We start from the raw sequence: 19617 nt of genomic DNA, 5'->3' as shown, positions 1-19617 counted from the left end.
ATATTTTCTAATTTCACAAAGCAGATGCCATTTTCCATGGACTTAATCCATTATGGAGAATTTCAGATATATAAAAGTAGAGATGATAGCGTATCAAATCTCCAGATACCCATTACCCAGCTTCAACAGTTATCAGTTCATCCACCAAACTGTTAATGCTTCTAGCTTTCTACTCAGGGGAAGTCACAAAATACATCTGTTTCCTTCTGGTTCTGCTCAGCGTGGTCACTGGAGACATGTTTTAATTGCCTTCTTTCAAATAAAGATGATGGTATCTTCTTTACCATCAACTACCAGACCAAAGATGTACCGTTGGTCAGAGTGCTCTACTTCCTGAGACATGCTACATCCTCTATCTGTCCACCACAACCAGCTGCAGAGGTGAGACAGAAGCAGCTCCTGAGACGGGACTAGCCAGGCCTTGGATAACTGCAGAAGTTCACTCACCTTGAGTGTGTCCCGATTTCCTAAACATGCTGCTGAAAAGAACAGCTTTACAGGGGCACAACGAAGCATTCCTCAGCCATGATTCTCACTGAGCATCCAGGCTCCCTGAGCTCTCTCTTTCTGCCTTTATACAGGGCACGGGCCCTAGAAACCATTACCAGCTTGAGAAGAGGCATTCAGGCATTGTGTGCTTTTTTGAAAGAAAGGTGTATTTTCAAGGTCCTATCCTGTTTTCAGTAACATGCTGTAGCACTGAGATGGAAGATCTACTTCTGGACCCTCTGGGAAGATTTAAGAATTTGGGGGAAAGAACTCTGACCTTCAGTGGGTCTTAACCAACTAAGCAAAAATACTCCCCATTTGTATTTCTTTGTGCTTCCCGTTTCTTGAAAGATCCGCCAGCCGCCACTCCCACCCCCCTGCCGTTTCTACAATCTGCAGAACAGACTGGTAAAAGCATTAGTACTCTTAGCCAGCTTGGAGGAGAACACACCATCACCCAGGCTGGGTGCAGGCCACACCCTGCTCCCATCCCCCCGCGTGCTGAGCAGGGCTCCAAACAGTCCCGTCACGGTAACTTTCCTCTTGTTATTCGGCCAACAACAAGCAATTACGTGTCACAACTGACGTCAGCCAGCCTCCCGGACTGACGTCGGCAGGCTGTGTCACAGGCCTCAGCGTTAATGCTGCTCCTGCCCTTGAGGAGAGATGCAGTGGGCTGCATGTGTAACTGAGTTCTCGACTCAGTCGTCTGGGTGTCTGCGAAGCCCTGGGCTGGGGAGTGAGCAGGACTTGCGCCGACACACAGCAAGCGGCCCTCAGGGTGCCCTATGGCCAGTGGTTAGTAGAGCCGTCAGGACGGGGGAACAGCGAACAGCGGAGGTGGGCCACATGCCTGCTTCCTTTCATCCTCCAAGTTCTGTAACCCACAAGCAGAAGTTACCTATATCGTGGGGGCCGTTTTCCTACTCTCAGAGGCAGGATAAATTTTCTATCTTCACCACTTTGCAGGTTGTGATGATGATGAAATGAGGTAAGGTGACAGAAGAGGATCCTGAAATGTGCTGGAGTGACACTCTGTGATTTGGCTTCAGTGACCAGCCTCTGTAGTTACCTTCCTGGCCTCCACCTGTGCCCCAGGACAGAGATAAAGACAGGGGACGCTATTCACTCTGATGGGGTGACAGGAAGAGAGAGCTGGCCAGCACTAGGTGGGACAGCCTCTGCTCCCTTTCCCAACTAGGATCTCTGGCTTATTGCTCCAAGGCTGGCTGCCAAGAGCCGCCCACCACCTGGGAACCTGCCACTTAGGGGAGACCAGGGGCTATAGTATTTCTCTGATCCTTTTTCTGTACCAAATGCCTTCAAGCCTCCAGACCCTCACGGTTGGTGAAAATGGCTCTGCTTTCTGACCCCCTCTCCTCTCTTTGAAAGATGCACACCATTTAGCTTAAGTTTTGCATACTCTAAACATTGAGGACAGAAAGGAAATCACGTAGAGTGTACACACATGCCAACTGCCTCAGCCCCTGGCTACAGGAGCAGGTTAATTATGGGTTGTTTAATGCTCTTTAGTAAAAGTGGGGGAATAAAAATCACAAAACCTTAAGATTAATGAAAGAGGAAAATGGAACAAATCTGTTTACTTAAATTCCACTGATTCTATTTTGGAAAACGAAGGGGGAAGAAGTAAGCAAAAGGAGTAAACTAGTCAATGCGGTGCCTGAATTGGGCACAAAACAACTCTTTGCTTCTCCATATTACCGCAGCCCTTTCCTCCTAAAAGGATAAACCCAACACCAAAGTAGAGGCTGAGAAAACTGAAAACACATTTTCCCTTCAAGAGAGAAAGTCAGTCAGGAGCAGGAGATGAGCCTACACCCCACCTAACTCCATTTCAAAACAAAGGAAGCAACAACTTTATAGTTGATTGAGTACAAAGTATAAACCTAGATAGAGGAGGAAGAACTTTCTTGAGCACTTAGAGATGCCAGGCATTGCATCTAGATGCTTGACATATCAACTTAAGCACCTAACAAAGGGGCACCTGGATGGCTCAGGCAGTTAAGCGTCTGACTCTTGGCTTCAGCTCAGGTCATGATCTCGGGGTCCTGGGATCGAGCCCTGCATCAGGCTCTGTGCTCAGCACGGAATCTCCTTGAGATTCCCTCCCTCGCCCTTTACCCCTCCCCCGCTGGCAAGCATGCTCTCGCTCTAAAATAAATAAAATCTTAAGAAAAAAAAAGATTGGAGATTGGAATTACTATCCTATGAGGAATGTGAGTTCCAGAAAGGGTCCTAACAAAAGGTCACAGAGTTAGGAAGCAGAACTGTAATTCAGACCCAAGTCCCTCATCTCCACAGCTCCCAGTATTTCTGCTAAGCTACGGCACTGGCACTACTGGTATTGTGGGTGGTGCCCCAGCCCCTTCCCCCAGCCCCTTCCCCCACCCTGGTTTTAAACATCAAGTCTGCTCTAGTAGCAGCATAGAATGGACGACTAACTGGCTTGTCTTCATCACTTTACCTCTCTTATCTGTGTCTAGTTTGTCAGTATCTTTTTTGATAAATCACTAGATGAAATAAACATGGTGACCTTATTTTCATTTCATTAACAGGGCTCAGTAAGAAAAGTTACATAAAACGGTGAGATAACACAGGCAATAACAAACTGTTAACAGATATGGCTTACAAATGTGAAACCTACTGTTACTTTTCAGTAACAACTTGATAAATTGTGGTCACCTTTTCTAAAATGAAGAAAAACACCATATAAAGTTTGGAGGGAAAAAGCAACAAAGATGGAACAATGATGGAAACCAGATCCCAGAGGAAGGGCAGTCAAGTCAGGAGGAGTATTATGCTTATAGAAAAGAAGGTGACTTCAGGCTGGACTGTGGCACACTAAATGATTAAGATCAACTTGAAAAAACAAACAAAACCCCAACACCAAAGGTCTACTAACAGTTATTATCAGGCAGAGAATAAGAAGAAAAGGTGAGCTTTAAGAAGGGAGTAGACTTTTCTGCCTCGGTGGTGTTTGCCAATCCAGGAAGGGCAGCTGAGATCCACAGAGACCAGCTGGAGACAAGCAGTACTGGGCAGAAGTCACATGGCCACCAGAAGCAGAGAACTAGCTATAATACTGCTCATCTCACTCCTCTCCATGAAGGGCTGTGCTCTGCACTGTGGGAGTAACTGAAAGCCAGAGTTGCTTCTAAGACTCAAGGAGCTGAAGGAACAGATGGGGGTCTGAATCCAGAGCCTAGTAAAGGCACAGTCTCCAGCCTAACGATCCCTTTCTGGACTGTCTCTGAAAGGCTCAACTTTGAAGTGGAGAGAGGGCCTGCTGGGGAGGGGTCATTCAAAGGACCTCGATAAACCTCAAGCCTTTTTCTTGGACAACTAGTGCTCTTAGATGCCCTGGCAAAAGGAAACAGAGATCCTCCTTGGAAGAAGCTAACATCATCTAGGTCTTGAAGTATTCTTGAAAGCAAATTCTCTCATAAAATGCTCAGCAAATAAAAAATGATGAGGTATACTTTGAAACAAGACAACAGGGTAACGAGAGACTGCACGCAGGTACTCCAGATCTGAGGTTATCTGATGTAGATTGTAGAACTATGCTTACTATGTTCATTGAGATAGAAGCTGAATTTAAGACTTTAAAAGCAACAAAAAGCTATAAAACATGATAGAACAGTTGAAAAAGATAATAGAAATCAGAACTGAAAAATAAAATGAGGACTAAGGCATCAGTGAATGAGTTTAGCAGTAGCTTAGACTGAATTAGAAGAAACTATCAACAATGACACATGGAGAAACAAAGCAAGGGGGTAGGGAAGGAGGGTATGAGACACAATGGATACAATGAGTAGGTCTAACATATGTTTAACTGCAGTCCCAGGAAGGGGGGAGAGAATGGGATAGAGTCAATATGAGATCGAAGCTGAAAATTACTCAATTAAAAAAAAAAAATCAACTTCCCATTGAAAGAAGCCCAAGCAGAGAAAACCCATACTCAGAAACACCACAGTAAAACTAGAGAAAACACACTCTAAAACCAGACAATATTAAAAAATAAAAACATAAAAGCAGCCAGAGAAATATCCTCAAGACAGACCTGAGAGTTCTTAACTACATCATTAAAAGCCAAAGACAGTGGAAAGACAGCTTCAAGGTGCTAAAAGCAAATAAATGCAAACCCAGAATTCTTTACTTAGTGAAAACTGAATTCAAGAATGGAACAAGATAATGACATGCCATACAGTCAAAACTTGAATAATTTGCTACCAGCAGATTACTAAAAAAGTAAATTCTTTAGGCATAAAGGAAATAATACTTGCAAATTACCTGATTACCCATCAATAATAAAACAGATAAACTGTGATATATCCGCATCATGGGATCCTATATATCAATGAAAATAAAAAGCAAAGAAAGTAATAAATATAACAGTAAATCCAAATGAATATTGAGTGTATATAACAAAAATAGTAATAATAAATTAGTCTTGTGGATTTTTGAAATAGTATCATACATGGAGAAACTTCAGAAAATATCTAAATGACCAATAAACATATGAAAAGGGAGTCAACTATATCAGTCATGAGGAAATAAAAATTAAAACTACAGAAAATATCATCACATACATACTGAACAACTAAAACTCATATACTCCTAGTGGGAGTGAAAATTGGTAGCAATATAGTAAACCACTTTGTAGATTCTTATAAACACATGTAACTCCCTGTAATCCAACAAGCCACTCCTAGGTGCACTGTCCACAAAAATGTGTGCACATGGGCCCCAGGATACATATATAAGAATATTCATGAGCCCAAACTGGAAGCTATATAAATATCCAGCAAGAATCAAACAAACTGTGAGATATTTGCATAATGGAATCCTATGTATCAATGAAAAAGAGTGAAAATGAACACAGCTACACACAATGTGACTCAATCTCACAATGTTGCACACAAGCAGCCAGAACAACAACAAATTCACTAAAATGATTCCATTTATCTAAAACTAACAATAACAAACCTAAACTATAGTTAAGGGATTCAGAATTAGGTAGTGGAGTATAACAAGAATACATGGAAGAAAATACCAAAAAAGCTGGGCTGCTGGTGGAAGGAAGAAGGCAAGGAGGTGGGAGGAGAGAATGGTGGAAGGGGCCAACAGGGGGTACTTCTTGGATGCCGCATATGTTCTTGACCTAAGTAAGGCCGACACAGGCATCGGTTAAACAATTCACTTTCCTATTTGTTACAGTTTACTGTCAACTTTTAAAAATGACAGGGAAGTTAAGATTTAGTAATTTTAACTATATGAATGCTTGTTTAAATACGGAAATAAATTCTTCATGCATGTGGAATGTCAAAAAAACTTGGGTTTAGTGATTCTAACTGGACAAAGGAAGAACATGAAATTACTAATGTGATTTAATACAGGAAGAAAAAGGAAGTTTAATATCAAGTAATTATTAAGTATGTACTAGGAACTGGAAATTAAAAGAGTTTAATCTCCTAGAATTCTTTAAGGAAAGAAAAACTCTGACCTAATAATTTAGACGCTTTCATGTCTGAAGCAGGAAAATGAATTTGAAATCTGGAGGAGCATTCCAGTTCTTTGACACTACCTCTGTTAAGACACAAGGCCATCCTCTTAATTGCTAGTCATGTGTTGGACTGAATTAAAATTCGGCCCACATCACATTCCTAAAGCCAAACTTGAAAAGAGAAAATATGCTAAATCTATCCTTTGAAACCTAAATCTGATTTTTCCGAGTAGGTGCAAAAGACTGAGATGATGATTCATGATCATTTTTAAAAAAATCAGTGAAATAAAAATAAAGAAACTGTTTTAATTACTTTTGCGTTCAATTAATCAACTATTTATTGAGTGTTGATACGTGCCTAGCAGCATTAATACAAGGGAAATGTATTCATTAGTTTCATTCATTTGCTATTGAAATGAGACTTTATTGATCTCATTGATCTCTTAGTTGGATGGCAATATTTCACTCTTCAACAATGCACATATATGAGAGTTGGAGAAAGGTGTTTATTCTGAACGTTTGAAAATGAACCAATTAACTCAATGACCTTAAATCTTTGAGAGAGGTTTTTTTTCTTGTTCTAAAAAAATCTTACGAAGTTACCTACATATAATCATAACTCTTCAAAGCAATTGATTATTGGAAGTCATTAATACAGTATATTAGTACCTTATTCTATCTCGGAAGATCATCTCGGAAGATACAAAGAATATCTGAGTAGAGCTATAGGATCCAACCTGCTACCCAGCAGCCTAAAAGTTCCTCTATCCATTCTGAAATGGCTATACTAAGATAATAACAAAGACAAACTGAACAAAGAATAAAAGGTAACTTATAAAGCAGTTATAGAGAATCTAAATGAAAGCTGTGTTAACTTACAGTAGGGTGATGGTGCTGGGTTATCCTATAGCTCTTAGAAAGGTTTTTTTTTCCTTCATAGGGTATCTGATATAGGAGAGCCTACAATCTTCTAATTCAAAAATAGAGTGGCTCTGTTCATATCAGTGCAGAATATTTGTATGTCACAGATCATTCTCACTACTTTGCTCATGTCCCAAATCATTAGTGTGTCTCTGCAGAAGTTAAAGACTGTGCCATCTGTAACCTGGTAGGAAGTGGGATCCCTTCTATTTATAGTCTTTTAAAAAGCAGACTTTAAATGAGCAAATGGTGGAGTAGGAAACTCCAGAGATCAGTCCCTTCACTGAAACAACCACTAAACTGGAAAAAATAGAATCAATTATTTTGGGACACTAGAACTTAATAAGACACTTACAGCATCTGGGGGTGCTTGATGAAGGGGCTGCTGAACTCTGACAGGAGAGCAGCCAATATAAAGCACCTACTACTCCCTATTTCTAGGTGGTTGGCTGCAGCCATGGTAGGCAGTAAGCCCTTGTTCTTTAAAAATTTGGGGTTGTATATTTGGTTTGGTGTGGAGACTCCTGGGGGGAGTAGTGTCTTTGTTTTGGCCCCTCCTTGCTGTGCAGGCTTCCCTGGGGTGTTTATTGTAAAATTTGAAGAGACAAACACCACCCTTCCCCTTTTTTAAGGGGACATTTAAGAAAATCCCTGTCGGGTCACAGGCTGATTGCAGAGAGAACAGAAACTTCAGTGGCCACATGCAACGAAGAATCAATTTTACAAAAACAGTCTGAAAAAGTCACTATACAAATGGATGACTACAGCCCTTAAAAGCAATCCCTGCAGAGGGGGAGAGTCTGACTTTTATAATATTCAAATGTGCAGTTCTCGACAATAGAAAACCCAGGAAAAAAAGAATTTGACAGAAGCTATGCTTAAGGAAGCCTAGACACTGCATTACCAGGCAAAATCAACTGTTAAATATGCTCAGAAGCTAAAGGAAACCATGGACAAAGAACTAAAGGAGCACAAACAACAAAAGCAAAAATAAGGGGGACTGCACAAATTAAAAAGCTTCTGTACAGCAAAAGAAATAATTAACAAAATGAAAAGACAACCTACAGAATGGGAAAAAATATATGCAATTCACATATTGGATAAGGGGTTAATATCCACAATACTTAACTCATACAACCCAGTAACAAAAAACAGTCTGATTACAAATGGGCAGAGGAACTAAAACTGACATTTTTCCAAAGAAAATATCCACATGGCCAACAAGTACATGAAAAGGTGCTCAACATCACTATTCAACAGGGAAATGCAAATCACAACCACAATGATATGACCTCACACCTGTTAGTATGGCCATCAGCAAGAAGACAAAAGAACAGGTGTTGGCAAGAATGTGGAGAAAAGGGAATCCTTGTGCAATGTTGGTGGGAATGTAAATTGGTGCAGCCGCTATGGAAAAGGGTATGGAGGTTCCTCGGAAAATTAAAAATAGAATTACCAAAAAAAAAAAGGAATTACCATATGATCCAATAATTCTTCTTCTGGGTATATACATCCAAAGGTTATGAAAACAAGATATTGAAGAGATATATGCACTCCATGTTCACTGTGGCATTATCCACACTAGCCAAAATATGGAAACAACTTAAGTGTCTGTCAGTGGGTGAATGGATTAAAAAAATGTGGTATATGGTACATAGTACATGCAACAGAATATTATTCAGCCATGAGAAAGAAACCTTGCCACGTGCAACATGGGTGGACCTTGAGGACATTATGCTAGGTGATATAAGTCAGACAAAGACAAATAGCATATGATATCACTTATATGTACAATCTAAAAAAAACCCAAATTCATAAAAACAGTAGAACGGTAGTTGCCAGGGGCTGGGAGGGTGGGGGAATAGGAGAGATACTGTATAAGGGTACACACTTGCAACTTGTAGATAAGTAATTCTTAGAGATCTAATGCACAGCACAGTGATTACAGACAGCAATATTATAAACACCAAACTTGCTAAGAGACTAGATCTTAATTCCTACCACAAAAAAGAAATGATAACTATGTGATGTGTTAGAAGTGTTAATAATACTATAACGTGAATCATATTACAATATATAAATTTATCAAATCAACAGGTTGTATGCCTTAAATTTATACAATGTTGTATGTCAAATATATTTCAATTCAAAAAAAGAACTCAAGGAAATCAGAACATTGTATGAACAAAGAAGGAATGTCAATAAAGAGAAATTGTAAAAAGAAACCAAACAAATACTGGTATGGAAAAATACAATAGCAAAATAATTTTAAATTTACTAGAGGGAGTTCAATTGCAGATTTGAGCAGACAGAAAATAGAATCAGTGAACTTAAAGATAATGTGACTGAATCTGTCCAGTCTAAGGAGCAGAAAGAAAAAAGAACGAGGAACCCAAGAGACCTGTGAGACACCGTGAAGCATACCAACATACACATCATAGAAGTCTCAGAGGGAGATGAGACAGATAAAGGGTAGAAAAAAAATATTTAAGGAAATAATGGCCAAAAGACATGAAACTGTACTTCTAAGAAGCTCAACAAGTTCCAAGCAGGATAAACTCAAAAAGATCCACATTAAGGCACATTATAGCCAAATTGTCAAAGGCCAAAGAATCTTGAAAGCAGTGAAGACTGACTCATCACATACAAGGGGTCCTCAATAATATCAACAGCTAATCCCAGAAACCATGGAGGTCAGAAGGCATGGGCTGACACGTTTAAAGTGCTGAAAGCAACAAACAAATAAATCTATCAACTAAGAATTTTATATACAGCAAAATAATCTCTTATGGATAAAGAAGAAATTAAGATATTTCCAAATAAACCAAAGTTAGGAAAGTTTGTTACCACTAGACCTACCCTACAAGAATCCTTCAGGCCAAAACGAAAGGACATTAGATAGTAACTCAAAGCGGAAGGAAGGACGGAAGGAAGGAAGGAAGGAAGGAAGGAAGGAAGGAAGGAAGGAAGGAGAATGAAGAATGAATGAATGAACACTGCTAAAGATTAATTACATAGGTAAATACAAAAGCCAGTATTATTGTACTGGTTTGTAACTCCTTTCTTTTCCCTATATAATTTAAAAGACAAATTCATGAAACAATGATTATAAATTTGTTAAGAGACTTACAGGCATAAAGATGTAATTTATGACAGCAACAAGGCAAAACAGAGACAGATATGTATAGGAGCAAAGGGTCTGCATACTATTAAAACTAAATTCGTATTATTCAAACTAGGTTGCTGGAAGTTTAAAATGTTAATTGTAATCCCTCAGGTAATCACTAAGAAAATAACTAGTAACCAAAAGAGAGCTGGGGTGGATATACTATCAAAGAAGAGGTATTTTAAGTCAAAAAAAAGGAGATGAAGAAGGATGTGACATATTGATAAAAGGTTCAGTTCATCAAGGTTTAACAATTATAAACATATTTACACCTAACAACAGAGCTCCAAAATACATGAAGCAAAAATGGACAGAACTGAAGGGAGAAATAAATAGTTCTACATTCAGAACTGGAGACTTCAATACACATTTTCAATAATTTCTTGAAAAATAAGACAGAAGATCAACAAGGAAATAGAGGACTTGAAAAACCCTTTCAACCAATTAGACCTACCAGACATGTACAGAACACATCGCTGAACAACAGCAGAATATACATTTTCCACACTGGACATGGAGCATTCTCTAACTTAGATCACATATCAGGTCATAAAACAAATCTTAATAAATTTAATAAGACTGAAATCTTACGAAGTACGAAAAAAGTATTAAAAAAAGACTGAAATCACTAATATTAGAAATAAAAGAGGAAACATTACTGACTTTACAGAAATAAAAAGAATTATAAGAATACTATGAACAACAATATGGATGTGTGTGTACACCAACATATTGGATAACTTAGTTAAAATGGACAAATTCCTAGAAACACAAAGACTGACTCAAGAAGAAATAGGAGGTCTATATAGTCCTATAACAAGTAAGGGGATCGAATCAGAAATCAAAAACCTCCAAAGAAAAACCCAGGGCTAGATGGCTTTACTGGTATTTCTATTAAATGTTTATAGGATTAACACCAATCTTCAAACACTTCCAAAAAACCGAGGTAGGACTCAGCCTATAAGGCTAGCAATACCTTGATAATGAAGCCAGACAAAGACAGTACAAAGAAAACTACAGACCTCTAAACTTTATGAATGTATATGGAAGAAAATACTTGCAAATCACAGATCTTATAAAGGTATCCAGAAAATATGAAGAATTCCTAAAACTCAACAGAAAGACAACCCAATTAAATAATGAGCAAAGGACTTGAATAGACGTTTTTCTAAAGAAGATACACAAATGACAAATAAGCACAAAAAAGATGTTCAACATCATTGGTCATTAAGAAAATCAAAGTTAAACCCCCAATAAAACATCACTCTACACCTATTAGGATGGTTATTTAAAAAAAAAAAAAAAAAAGGAAAATAACAAGTGTTGGCAAGGATGTGGAAAAATTAGAACTCTTAAGCATTGCTGATAGGAATGTAAAATGAATGATGTAGCCATTGTAGAAAAGTTTGGTGATTCCTGAAAAAGTTAAAAAAAATTACTGTCTGATCCAGCAACTCTACTTCTGAGTATTTACATAAAGGAACTGAAAGTAGGGACTCGAGTAGATCCAAACTAAACTATGACCAATGTCATAGTACCATTATTCACATAACCAAAATATGGAAACAACCCAAACTGTATGTATACATATGAATACACACACACACACCATACACACATGGAATATTATTCAGTCTTAATAAATGAAGCAAAATTCTTTAATGTATATAGTATGGATGAACCCCGAAGACATTATGCTAAGTGAAATAAGCCAGAGACAAAAAAGCCACACACTGTATGATTCTACTTTACAGAGACAGAAAGTAGATTAAAGGTTACTAGGGGCTGGGGAGATGGGAGAATTGGGAGTATTATTTAATGAGTACAGAGTTTCTGTTTGGGGTGATGAAAATGTTTTGGAAATAGGGGTGATGGTTGTACAACATTGTGACTGTAACTAATGCCACTGAACTGTATACTTAAAAATGGTTATAATGGTCAATTTTATGTCATATATAATTTACTACCTCCCCAAATTAAAAAAAAAAGACTTTAAGGTTTATTAACTATTTTCAGGTGTCTGTGGGGGGATAGGTATCTCTAAAGAGAAACCATGTACCCTCAGCCCAAAGATAGTCTTCCATATTCCATAACCTAGAAGAAAGATATAAATGGCCAATATCATAGATCTAAAGGATCAGATAGGATTTAGATAGGCTTGTAAAGGGAAATACACAAATGTCCTCATGGAAAAGAGATGGCAGACAAAAGATCAGATGCAGGGGTTACTTGTGGGGGCCTGCCAAAGTCTGCTTAGGACAGTATTAGGTATAATGGTGCTGCCATGACTGGCTCTATGAAAATCTGATATTGGGTTTGGGATAAGAACCCTTGAACCTATGTATGCTCAAAGAGAGTCCATCTTGGGAGAAGGCTAAATGAAGTTTCCTGTAGAAAGGGACTGTATGCCTGTTAATTTCAAGTTAATGAAAATGTATTTAACTTAGTAGGCAAAAATGGCTGTCACCAGATCCTCTCTTTAAGAGTGGATGTATTTCCTCTCCCTTTAAATCTGGGCTGGCCCAATGATGCTGGTAACCAACAGAATGGGGCCTAAGTCACACTGTGGTAGGCAGTCTCTAAGATGACTCCCAAAGGTCACTGTCTACTGGTATTCAGTCTTGCACAATCCCTTCCCCTTGAGGGTGGGCTGGACTTGACTCTCTTCTAAGACTAGGTACAAGGACTGTGGCTTCCATCTTAAGGGGCTCTCTGTCTCTGTGATCACTCTACTGAGGGAAGCAAGCTGACATATGATGAGCAGCCCTATAGAGAGGCCTATGTGGCATGGTGAGGAACTGTGGCCCTAAGACCAACAGCCTGTGAGGAACTAAAGAAGCCTGCCAAAACCACATGGTAAACCTGGCAGCAGATCTTTCAACCCCAACTGAATCCTGAAATGATTATATCCCCAGCTGATACCTTAACTGCAGCTTTATGAGATACTATGAGCCAGAGGTACCCAGCTAAGTCACTTCTAGATTTCTGACCTACAGAATATAACTGCTTGTTCTTTCCAGCCACTAAGTTTTGTGGTTATTTATTACACAGAAACAGATAATGAATATAAGATGTTCTGGGACTTCTAAGTCCAAGTCTTTGTTCCCTTCCTCTTAGAGCCCAGCCTTTCATGCTATGGGACATGCAAGTCATTTGGAGAAGAACCAAGGTGCTCATGTTGACAGTCTCAACTGAGCACCTGCTACAGGCTAGAAGTGAGACTCCAGACAAGCCAACCTAGTCAGTTTACAGCCATTTAAGCCACCCCAGCTAAGGCTCTAGACATCGTGAAACAGAAATGAGCAATCCCTTCTATGCCCTGCTGAATTTCTGACCCACAGAATCACTAAGAAAATAAAACGGCTGTTCTGTTAGGCCACCAAATTTTGGTATGGTGTGTTACACAACAAGAAATAAACCAAAACAATCACTAATTAGTAGGATTCGCAGTAAGAGATAACAGAGCACACAGGATCTAGATCTGGGGCTTCTGGACTGGTATACCAAATATCAGTGATTCATTCATAAATACTAGACAAACTGGACAACTGGATGCTCAGAGAGGGAGAGGATGGGGGGGAGGGGCATAAGGAAACATTATATCCCACAGCCACTATCTAAAACCCTAAATCTACCAGGTAATGTCTTGGAAATGTGAGCTATTAGTCAGAGACAGCTGACCAAAGAATAAAAAAATTCCCTGTGTTATGTCTTGTTGGCATTAGAAATGCTTAAACTAAAAGACTCCATAAAAGCAGTATCTTAGTTGCTAAGGAAAGCAGCATCAATGTTTTCCAGCATTATTTAGTGATCTGCTCACCCAAAGAGGGGAGAATCTGCCAAATCCTTGCCTCTAATAGATCTAAAAGAGGAAAGTTTCATCAAATTGAATGGATTATAGCAATGTCAAATATTTACAGAAAAGAACGGTACTCATCATATGAAAGTTATATTGATAAGGCGTTAACATTGCAACAAACTATAAACAGACTTTGTGACAGACAGCAGATGATGAGTAGTCTAGACTAGACCACTTTGGAGAAGGCTTCCTTCCTCAGAAAAAAGCCTGTGAAGTGTCTAACTTTACAATTAAGGCAGTCATTTCTATCCAAGCTCCCAGACCTCTTGGGAATATTATTAGGAGCCACGTGACATAACACTATTCCTCTTCCCAAGCAGAAGCACAGTCGTAATTCCCAATATCCAAAAACTAAGAGGAACAAGAATGGGGAGAAAAAGCATACAAATGTGTGTCAACATTAGGAAGGTTGTCCTCCGGGACGCTCATGTGCACATTTCTGAGACACAAGGAAACCTGCCAGCAAGGACCTGGGAAGAGCAATAGCACTTGCCAGATGCTGTTCCTCAAGGGTCAACAAGCTACTACCTCCCTGGATCACTAGCTTCGGCCTAGGAAACCTCACCATATTCAGTTGCTGACACGATCCAAACAGTGAAAACTCACTAGTGGCTTATTCAGGAATACTTGAAAAACATGCTTTAATTAATATAGTCATGAGATCCCAAGAGAGGAATGAGTATAATGCACTTGATATGCAAAGTATTTTTACAATCTGGTACCTAATTCATCTACAAATGAATAAATGTCAAGTCAGGGAATAAAGAGTCCTGAGAGAAGATGAGCAACAATGCTCCACAGTCCAGTGGCAATACAGACACCAATTAGCCAACAGTTAGCTAATTTCTTATCTAGGAAAATAGTATATCATGTCATCAATGCTAGTCTGATTAATGATGATGCTAAAATTAAGAAAATCCTGGTAGCAAAGCAATATTTTATGTTGTATCTATTGTCTTTAAAAAGAAAGACATTGGGGTGCCTGGGTGGCTCAGTCATTAAGCAACTGCCTTCAGCTCAGGTCATGATCCCAGGGTCCTGGGATCGAGCCCCACATCGGGCTCCCTGCTCAGTGGGAAGCCTGCTTCTCCCTCTCCCACTCCCTCTGCTTGTGTTCCCTCTCTTGCTGTGTCTCTCTCTGTCAAACAAATAAATAAAATCTTTAAAAAAATAAAATAAAGATATTAGGCACCACCATGATAAAATCCTGTGGGAACATGAAACAAAAAAGAAGTATGTATAATTGTTAGAATACCGAAGTGGGAGAAATAGAGGAATATACAGAACTCTAACAATGTGCATTTAATTAGGGGGATAATTTATTAAAAGAGAAATTATGTAAAGGGATGAGACAAAAAAAAGAGCAAACCATCTCTTCCCTTCCGTTCTGAGAAGTGCTATGCACATATGCACGTGTGGCAGAGATCGGTTTGCCTTTGGCAGGCTTCCTGAGTCCATCAGCAAACAGATAAGCCAAAATGAGGAAAAGCTTTTCTAGGCATTTTGGTAAGGATTATGAGTCCATTACCAGACAGATCTAGTTACAAATGCATGCTTCTTTTCACCTAGATTATCATGCAAGAATAAAACTATCTTCACCTTAAATTAAGGGAGAAGGGTTGCCGCCTGGAATACAGGTGAAGTTTCTGGGGTCCAATAAGTAGATCTAAGCCATTTGTAGTTTAATGAAACCAAACGACTGTTATTTTCTGCCCATATATCATTAAACACTGGCTCTGGGGCACCAGACCATTAATCTCGGTCCTAGGAAACCATATTGGCTTATATAAGGCACAAGCATGTTGATGTTTTTTCACTGGTAGGAATTGTAGATGTAGTTTTAGAATCATATTCTGAGCATCATGATTTAGAATGATCTCATCTCCACAAGGACTCATTTACTCACTCTATATTTAAGGTTTAAGGTTTACTCACCCTGTATATCTATCTTCTTCCCTTCCCTCTTCTGTGCCTGTTTAATGGGTTTAAACAAAATGGCTAACAGTCTCTGACTTCAGTGATTTCTGTCATCAGCCATTCGGACGTTTTCCTCATTTCTCACCACCACTGTGTGATCTATCAGCCTTGTACAATTCTTGGCCAATGGCCATATTAATTTTCTACTTGAAAGAACACAAATAGAATACTGCTTATGACGAAGGTACTAGGGGCAGCTTGGGGAATAGCTGTTTGTCTTAATGCATAGCAATTAGCTTGGCAAACAGAAATGGTAACATGATTGGATCTGATACCTAGCCAAAATTGCCAAAAGAAAAAAAAATCATTCTGTTGGGGGTATTAAGTGGCTTTTTAAATAGTAGCTATCAACAGTTATATTTGCCCTTTTGGAAATGGTACGGGCAGTTTCACATCAGAGATCTCCAGTTTCCATGGTGATTATTAGTGATGGCATTTCAAATGTTGTAGTTAGGTTCTACAGTATAATCACTTGCACTTTACACCGTAAGACAGGGAAGAGAAAAAACTGCTTCATTTTAACATATTAGAAAGAATATTCATCATCCACATAAACATCATGGCTTTTAAGTAGATACAATTTGTTAATCTTAAACAGATGTATGTTGATAGAAACCACATGAGGAAGTTCGGGAGATACTAAAGCACTTGGACATAATGGGGGCTAATTAATTGCTTAGATATTTAGCAGTAATTAACTGCTTACACATTATTTTGTAAACTGGTTGTTCTTATCCTATCGATTCACCCATTTTTGTATGTAGAAAAAGATTATCTTCTTATTCTGAGGCAATTAATCATGAATTGAGATGTAAGTAGAGAGAAAAATTTATCTTCTTCCTTCTGCAGTTAAGGATAACCTGTGGGGTGAAGGCTGAGTTAGCTGTGCAGTCCAGTAGCAACATCCCTCAAAGACAGGGGCAGCATCTTGTACTCCTCTGCCCTCTCAGCACTGGTTCCTTGAACTTAGGAGATACTCAATGCACTTGGTAATTTTGATGCTGATGAAGCTAAACATTTCATTTTTGCTTTAATTTTTACATTTAGAGTTGATGGTTAACTTTAAAACACAGTTTACTAAGACAAATATACATACTTAAAAAACAGAATGAATAATCTTACAAGTCTAAGAAAGTGCTTCATTTAACTCCAATAAACAAGAAAATTTTCCATTTTCTCATGTAGCTATAAAGTTAATCTTTTTAAAAAAGGGATCAATCAGCTGTAAAATACTCTAGAAACAAAATATACTGAGGTAACAAAGATAAAAACTGATTTGTTTTTAATAGGGAAAAATAGAACACACGGGAATGTTTCTGACTAGTGTTTCAAATCAGATCTGCTGTGCAGTTAATCATACTGTCTAGAGGCAGAATCAAAGATTATAAATCCAAGTAACAGAAAATCTGCTGGCAAGTTGAGGGGAAGTCATAATGAATCAGAATGTAATTAAACAAAAACTCTACATAAGTGCATTACTCTTACAGTCACAGTAACCAGAATGATAAATGACCTGTCTCTCCCTTGCTCAAGCTACTAGTTATGCCAGGATAGAATATCTAGGCCACTACTGTGTACAAAAGCCTACAGACCAGAACAAGGATGGATTTACAAATCAAGGACAAGGTCAGAAAAAAACACAGGACGGTCACAAAATATCACCAAATTGTGACTGAAGTCAATATGCATCCATCCACAAATCATGGATAGGATAATCTACCTATGGGAACCTGTATAATTTTAATCATCAAATACCCAATGTACAAGGAGACAGAACTCAATTACTAATGAAATTGAAGGGCTTCCTAACATGGTTTCAGAAAAGAATCTACTTAAGATGTAATCAGTAAAACATAACTGGTTACTCTGAGCACTAAAAGAGATGAAGATACTGAGGGGGAGAGTTCTAGACTCTAGAACTGTAAAAGATGGTTAACCTACCTCTCTTGTTTTTAGTAAGGAAAGAAAGGTCAATGGAGATCAAGTGAAATTATCCAAGATCACAAGGAGTGCTACTGTCAACACAGGAATGGAATCCAATCCCCCCCCGCCACGTGTCTCCTATACAGCACATCTAATGACGCACTGTGAATAAGTGTAGTACACAAACACCACTGTGATCACAGAGTTTTTCATTCCAAGGATCAATTTATGGAGAAAAGCTGTTTGACTTTTTGCAAAAATGAATTAAAACACATACATACACACACACACCCATTGTACTCAAAGCAGAAAGACCAAAGTAAAAAATGAACAAACATGGAAGGATAAAAGCAACATTAAAGACATGTGATAATAATATATTAAATCTGCACTACTCAAAGTTCTGAATAATGGACATCTCAGGTGTCTGATTCAGAAACTTAACTGGAACAATAATATATTTCTAAATTAGAGAAATAAAACGCATCATACAAAGAGCAAATGTTCTTGGCTTTTTCGTTTGAAAGATGATCAGATGTTGAATCAAAGAGAAAGTCAAGGCCCTATGTGCTTTCCTCAATAGAAAGCAATGGTCCAGCTTACAGACTAGAGTGACAGAAGAACTCACTTTGGTTCAAAAAGACAATCCAGGACTGCTCCTACAGAAACCCACTGGCCAAAAGAAACTCCCTATACAGAAATCTAGTGGTCCTATTGTAGACTGCTGATAAGGAGAAAGGTTCTTCCCTGCTATTTTCAGTAAGTCTCTTATTATTTTAAAAATTCTACAGGCAGATGATCTGAAATTGAGCTATTATTCAGATTATGATAAAAAGCCAGGAAGAGGACAGATGCTGATTTCTACTTAGAAAGACACCCTGCTCATAAAAAACAGAAACTGAGGCTCTTACGGGTAACTGAATAGAACCTCAGGCAAGTCAGGGGCCCTCTGTGCATGTAACACTTCTAAAATGAGATATATATTATGAAGGCTAATGAAATAATGTGGAGAAGTGATAGAATACCAATGCTCTTTAGTTTTAAAATTGATGATGTTCCTACAGATACCAGAAAACCATGTGATTGCATAGCCGACTGTGGGAGGGCAGGCACCGCCAGGGCCACTGAGAGTATCCTGACCTTAATGATTTCAAAGAGAATATGAAAACCTTGCTGATACTCAAAGTGTGGTCTGAAGAGACGATCAGCATAGGTATCACTGAGAGCTGGTTAGACATGCAGACTCTCAAGCCCCATCCCAGACTGAATCAGAATCTGCATTCCAACAAGATCTCCAGGTGAAGCACAAGCGTATTTAAAGCTTGAGAAGTATTGTGCTAAAACACTGAGAGTGCTCTAGCAAAAGGGACCACTGAAATTTCAGGTGCTTTCAACCCTCCACAGATGTGTGTGGAAGGAGTCCTGAGTCAGGCTGGCCCTCTCCTGGTACCAGGAAAGGTTGACTTCTGAACAACCACAGGTTAAACAGTTGAGAGGTAAACATTTTTTATTACAAATATCAGTATCAATCAGGTGAGCCTCATTTAGTTCCCTCTTCTTTAGTGAAATTGAAGATAACAGACGAAAATATATAAAGCTAGCCATGTTAAGAAATGTTTTACTAATCTGTCTGGATAATGCCAAAAACCATAGCCAGACTAAATGATTAAGTGAGCCTGGGTCATCACATTTTTGTAATTATAATTGTTAATACCCAGGCAAGGGTATTGATTTATTGATTAGCAACAACTTATTGAT

At 38.6% G+C, this 19617-nt stretch overlaps 1 protein-coding gene across 3 annotated transcripts in view; it reads right to left on the bottom strand.

Moving 5' to 3' along the window:
• ELP3 (elongator acetyltransferase complex subunit 3) overlaps positions 1–19617 on the bottom strand; it is a 97276-nt gene that overhangs the window by 4450 nt on the left and 73209 nt on the right. The gene's annotated exons all lie outside the window — the stretch shown is intronic.

This window comes from Leptonychotes weddellii, chromosome 2 (genome assembly GCF_054177405.1).
Source record: "Leptonychotes weddellii isolate Sample4059 chromosome 2, ASM5417740v2, whole genome shotgun sequence".
NCBI lineage: Eukaryota > Metazoa > Chordata > Mammalia > Carnivora > Phocidae > Leptonychotes > Leptonychotes weddellii.
Note: the sequence above shows the minus strand (reverse complement) of the source record. Positions and strands in the feature narration are given on the sequence as shown.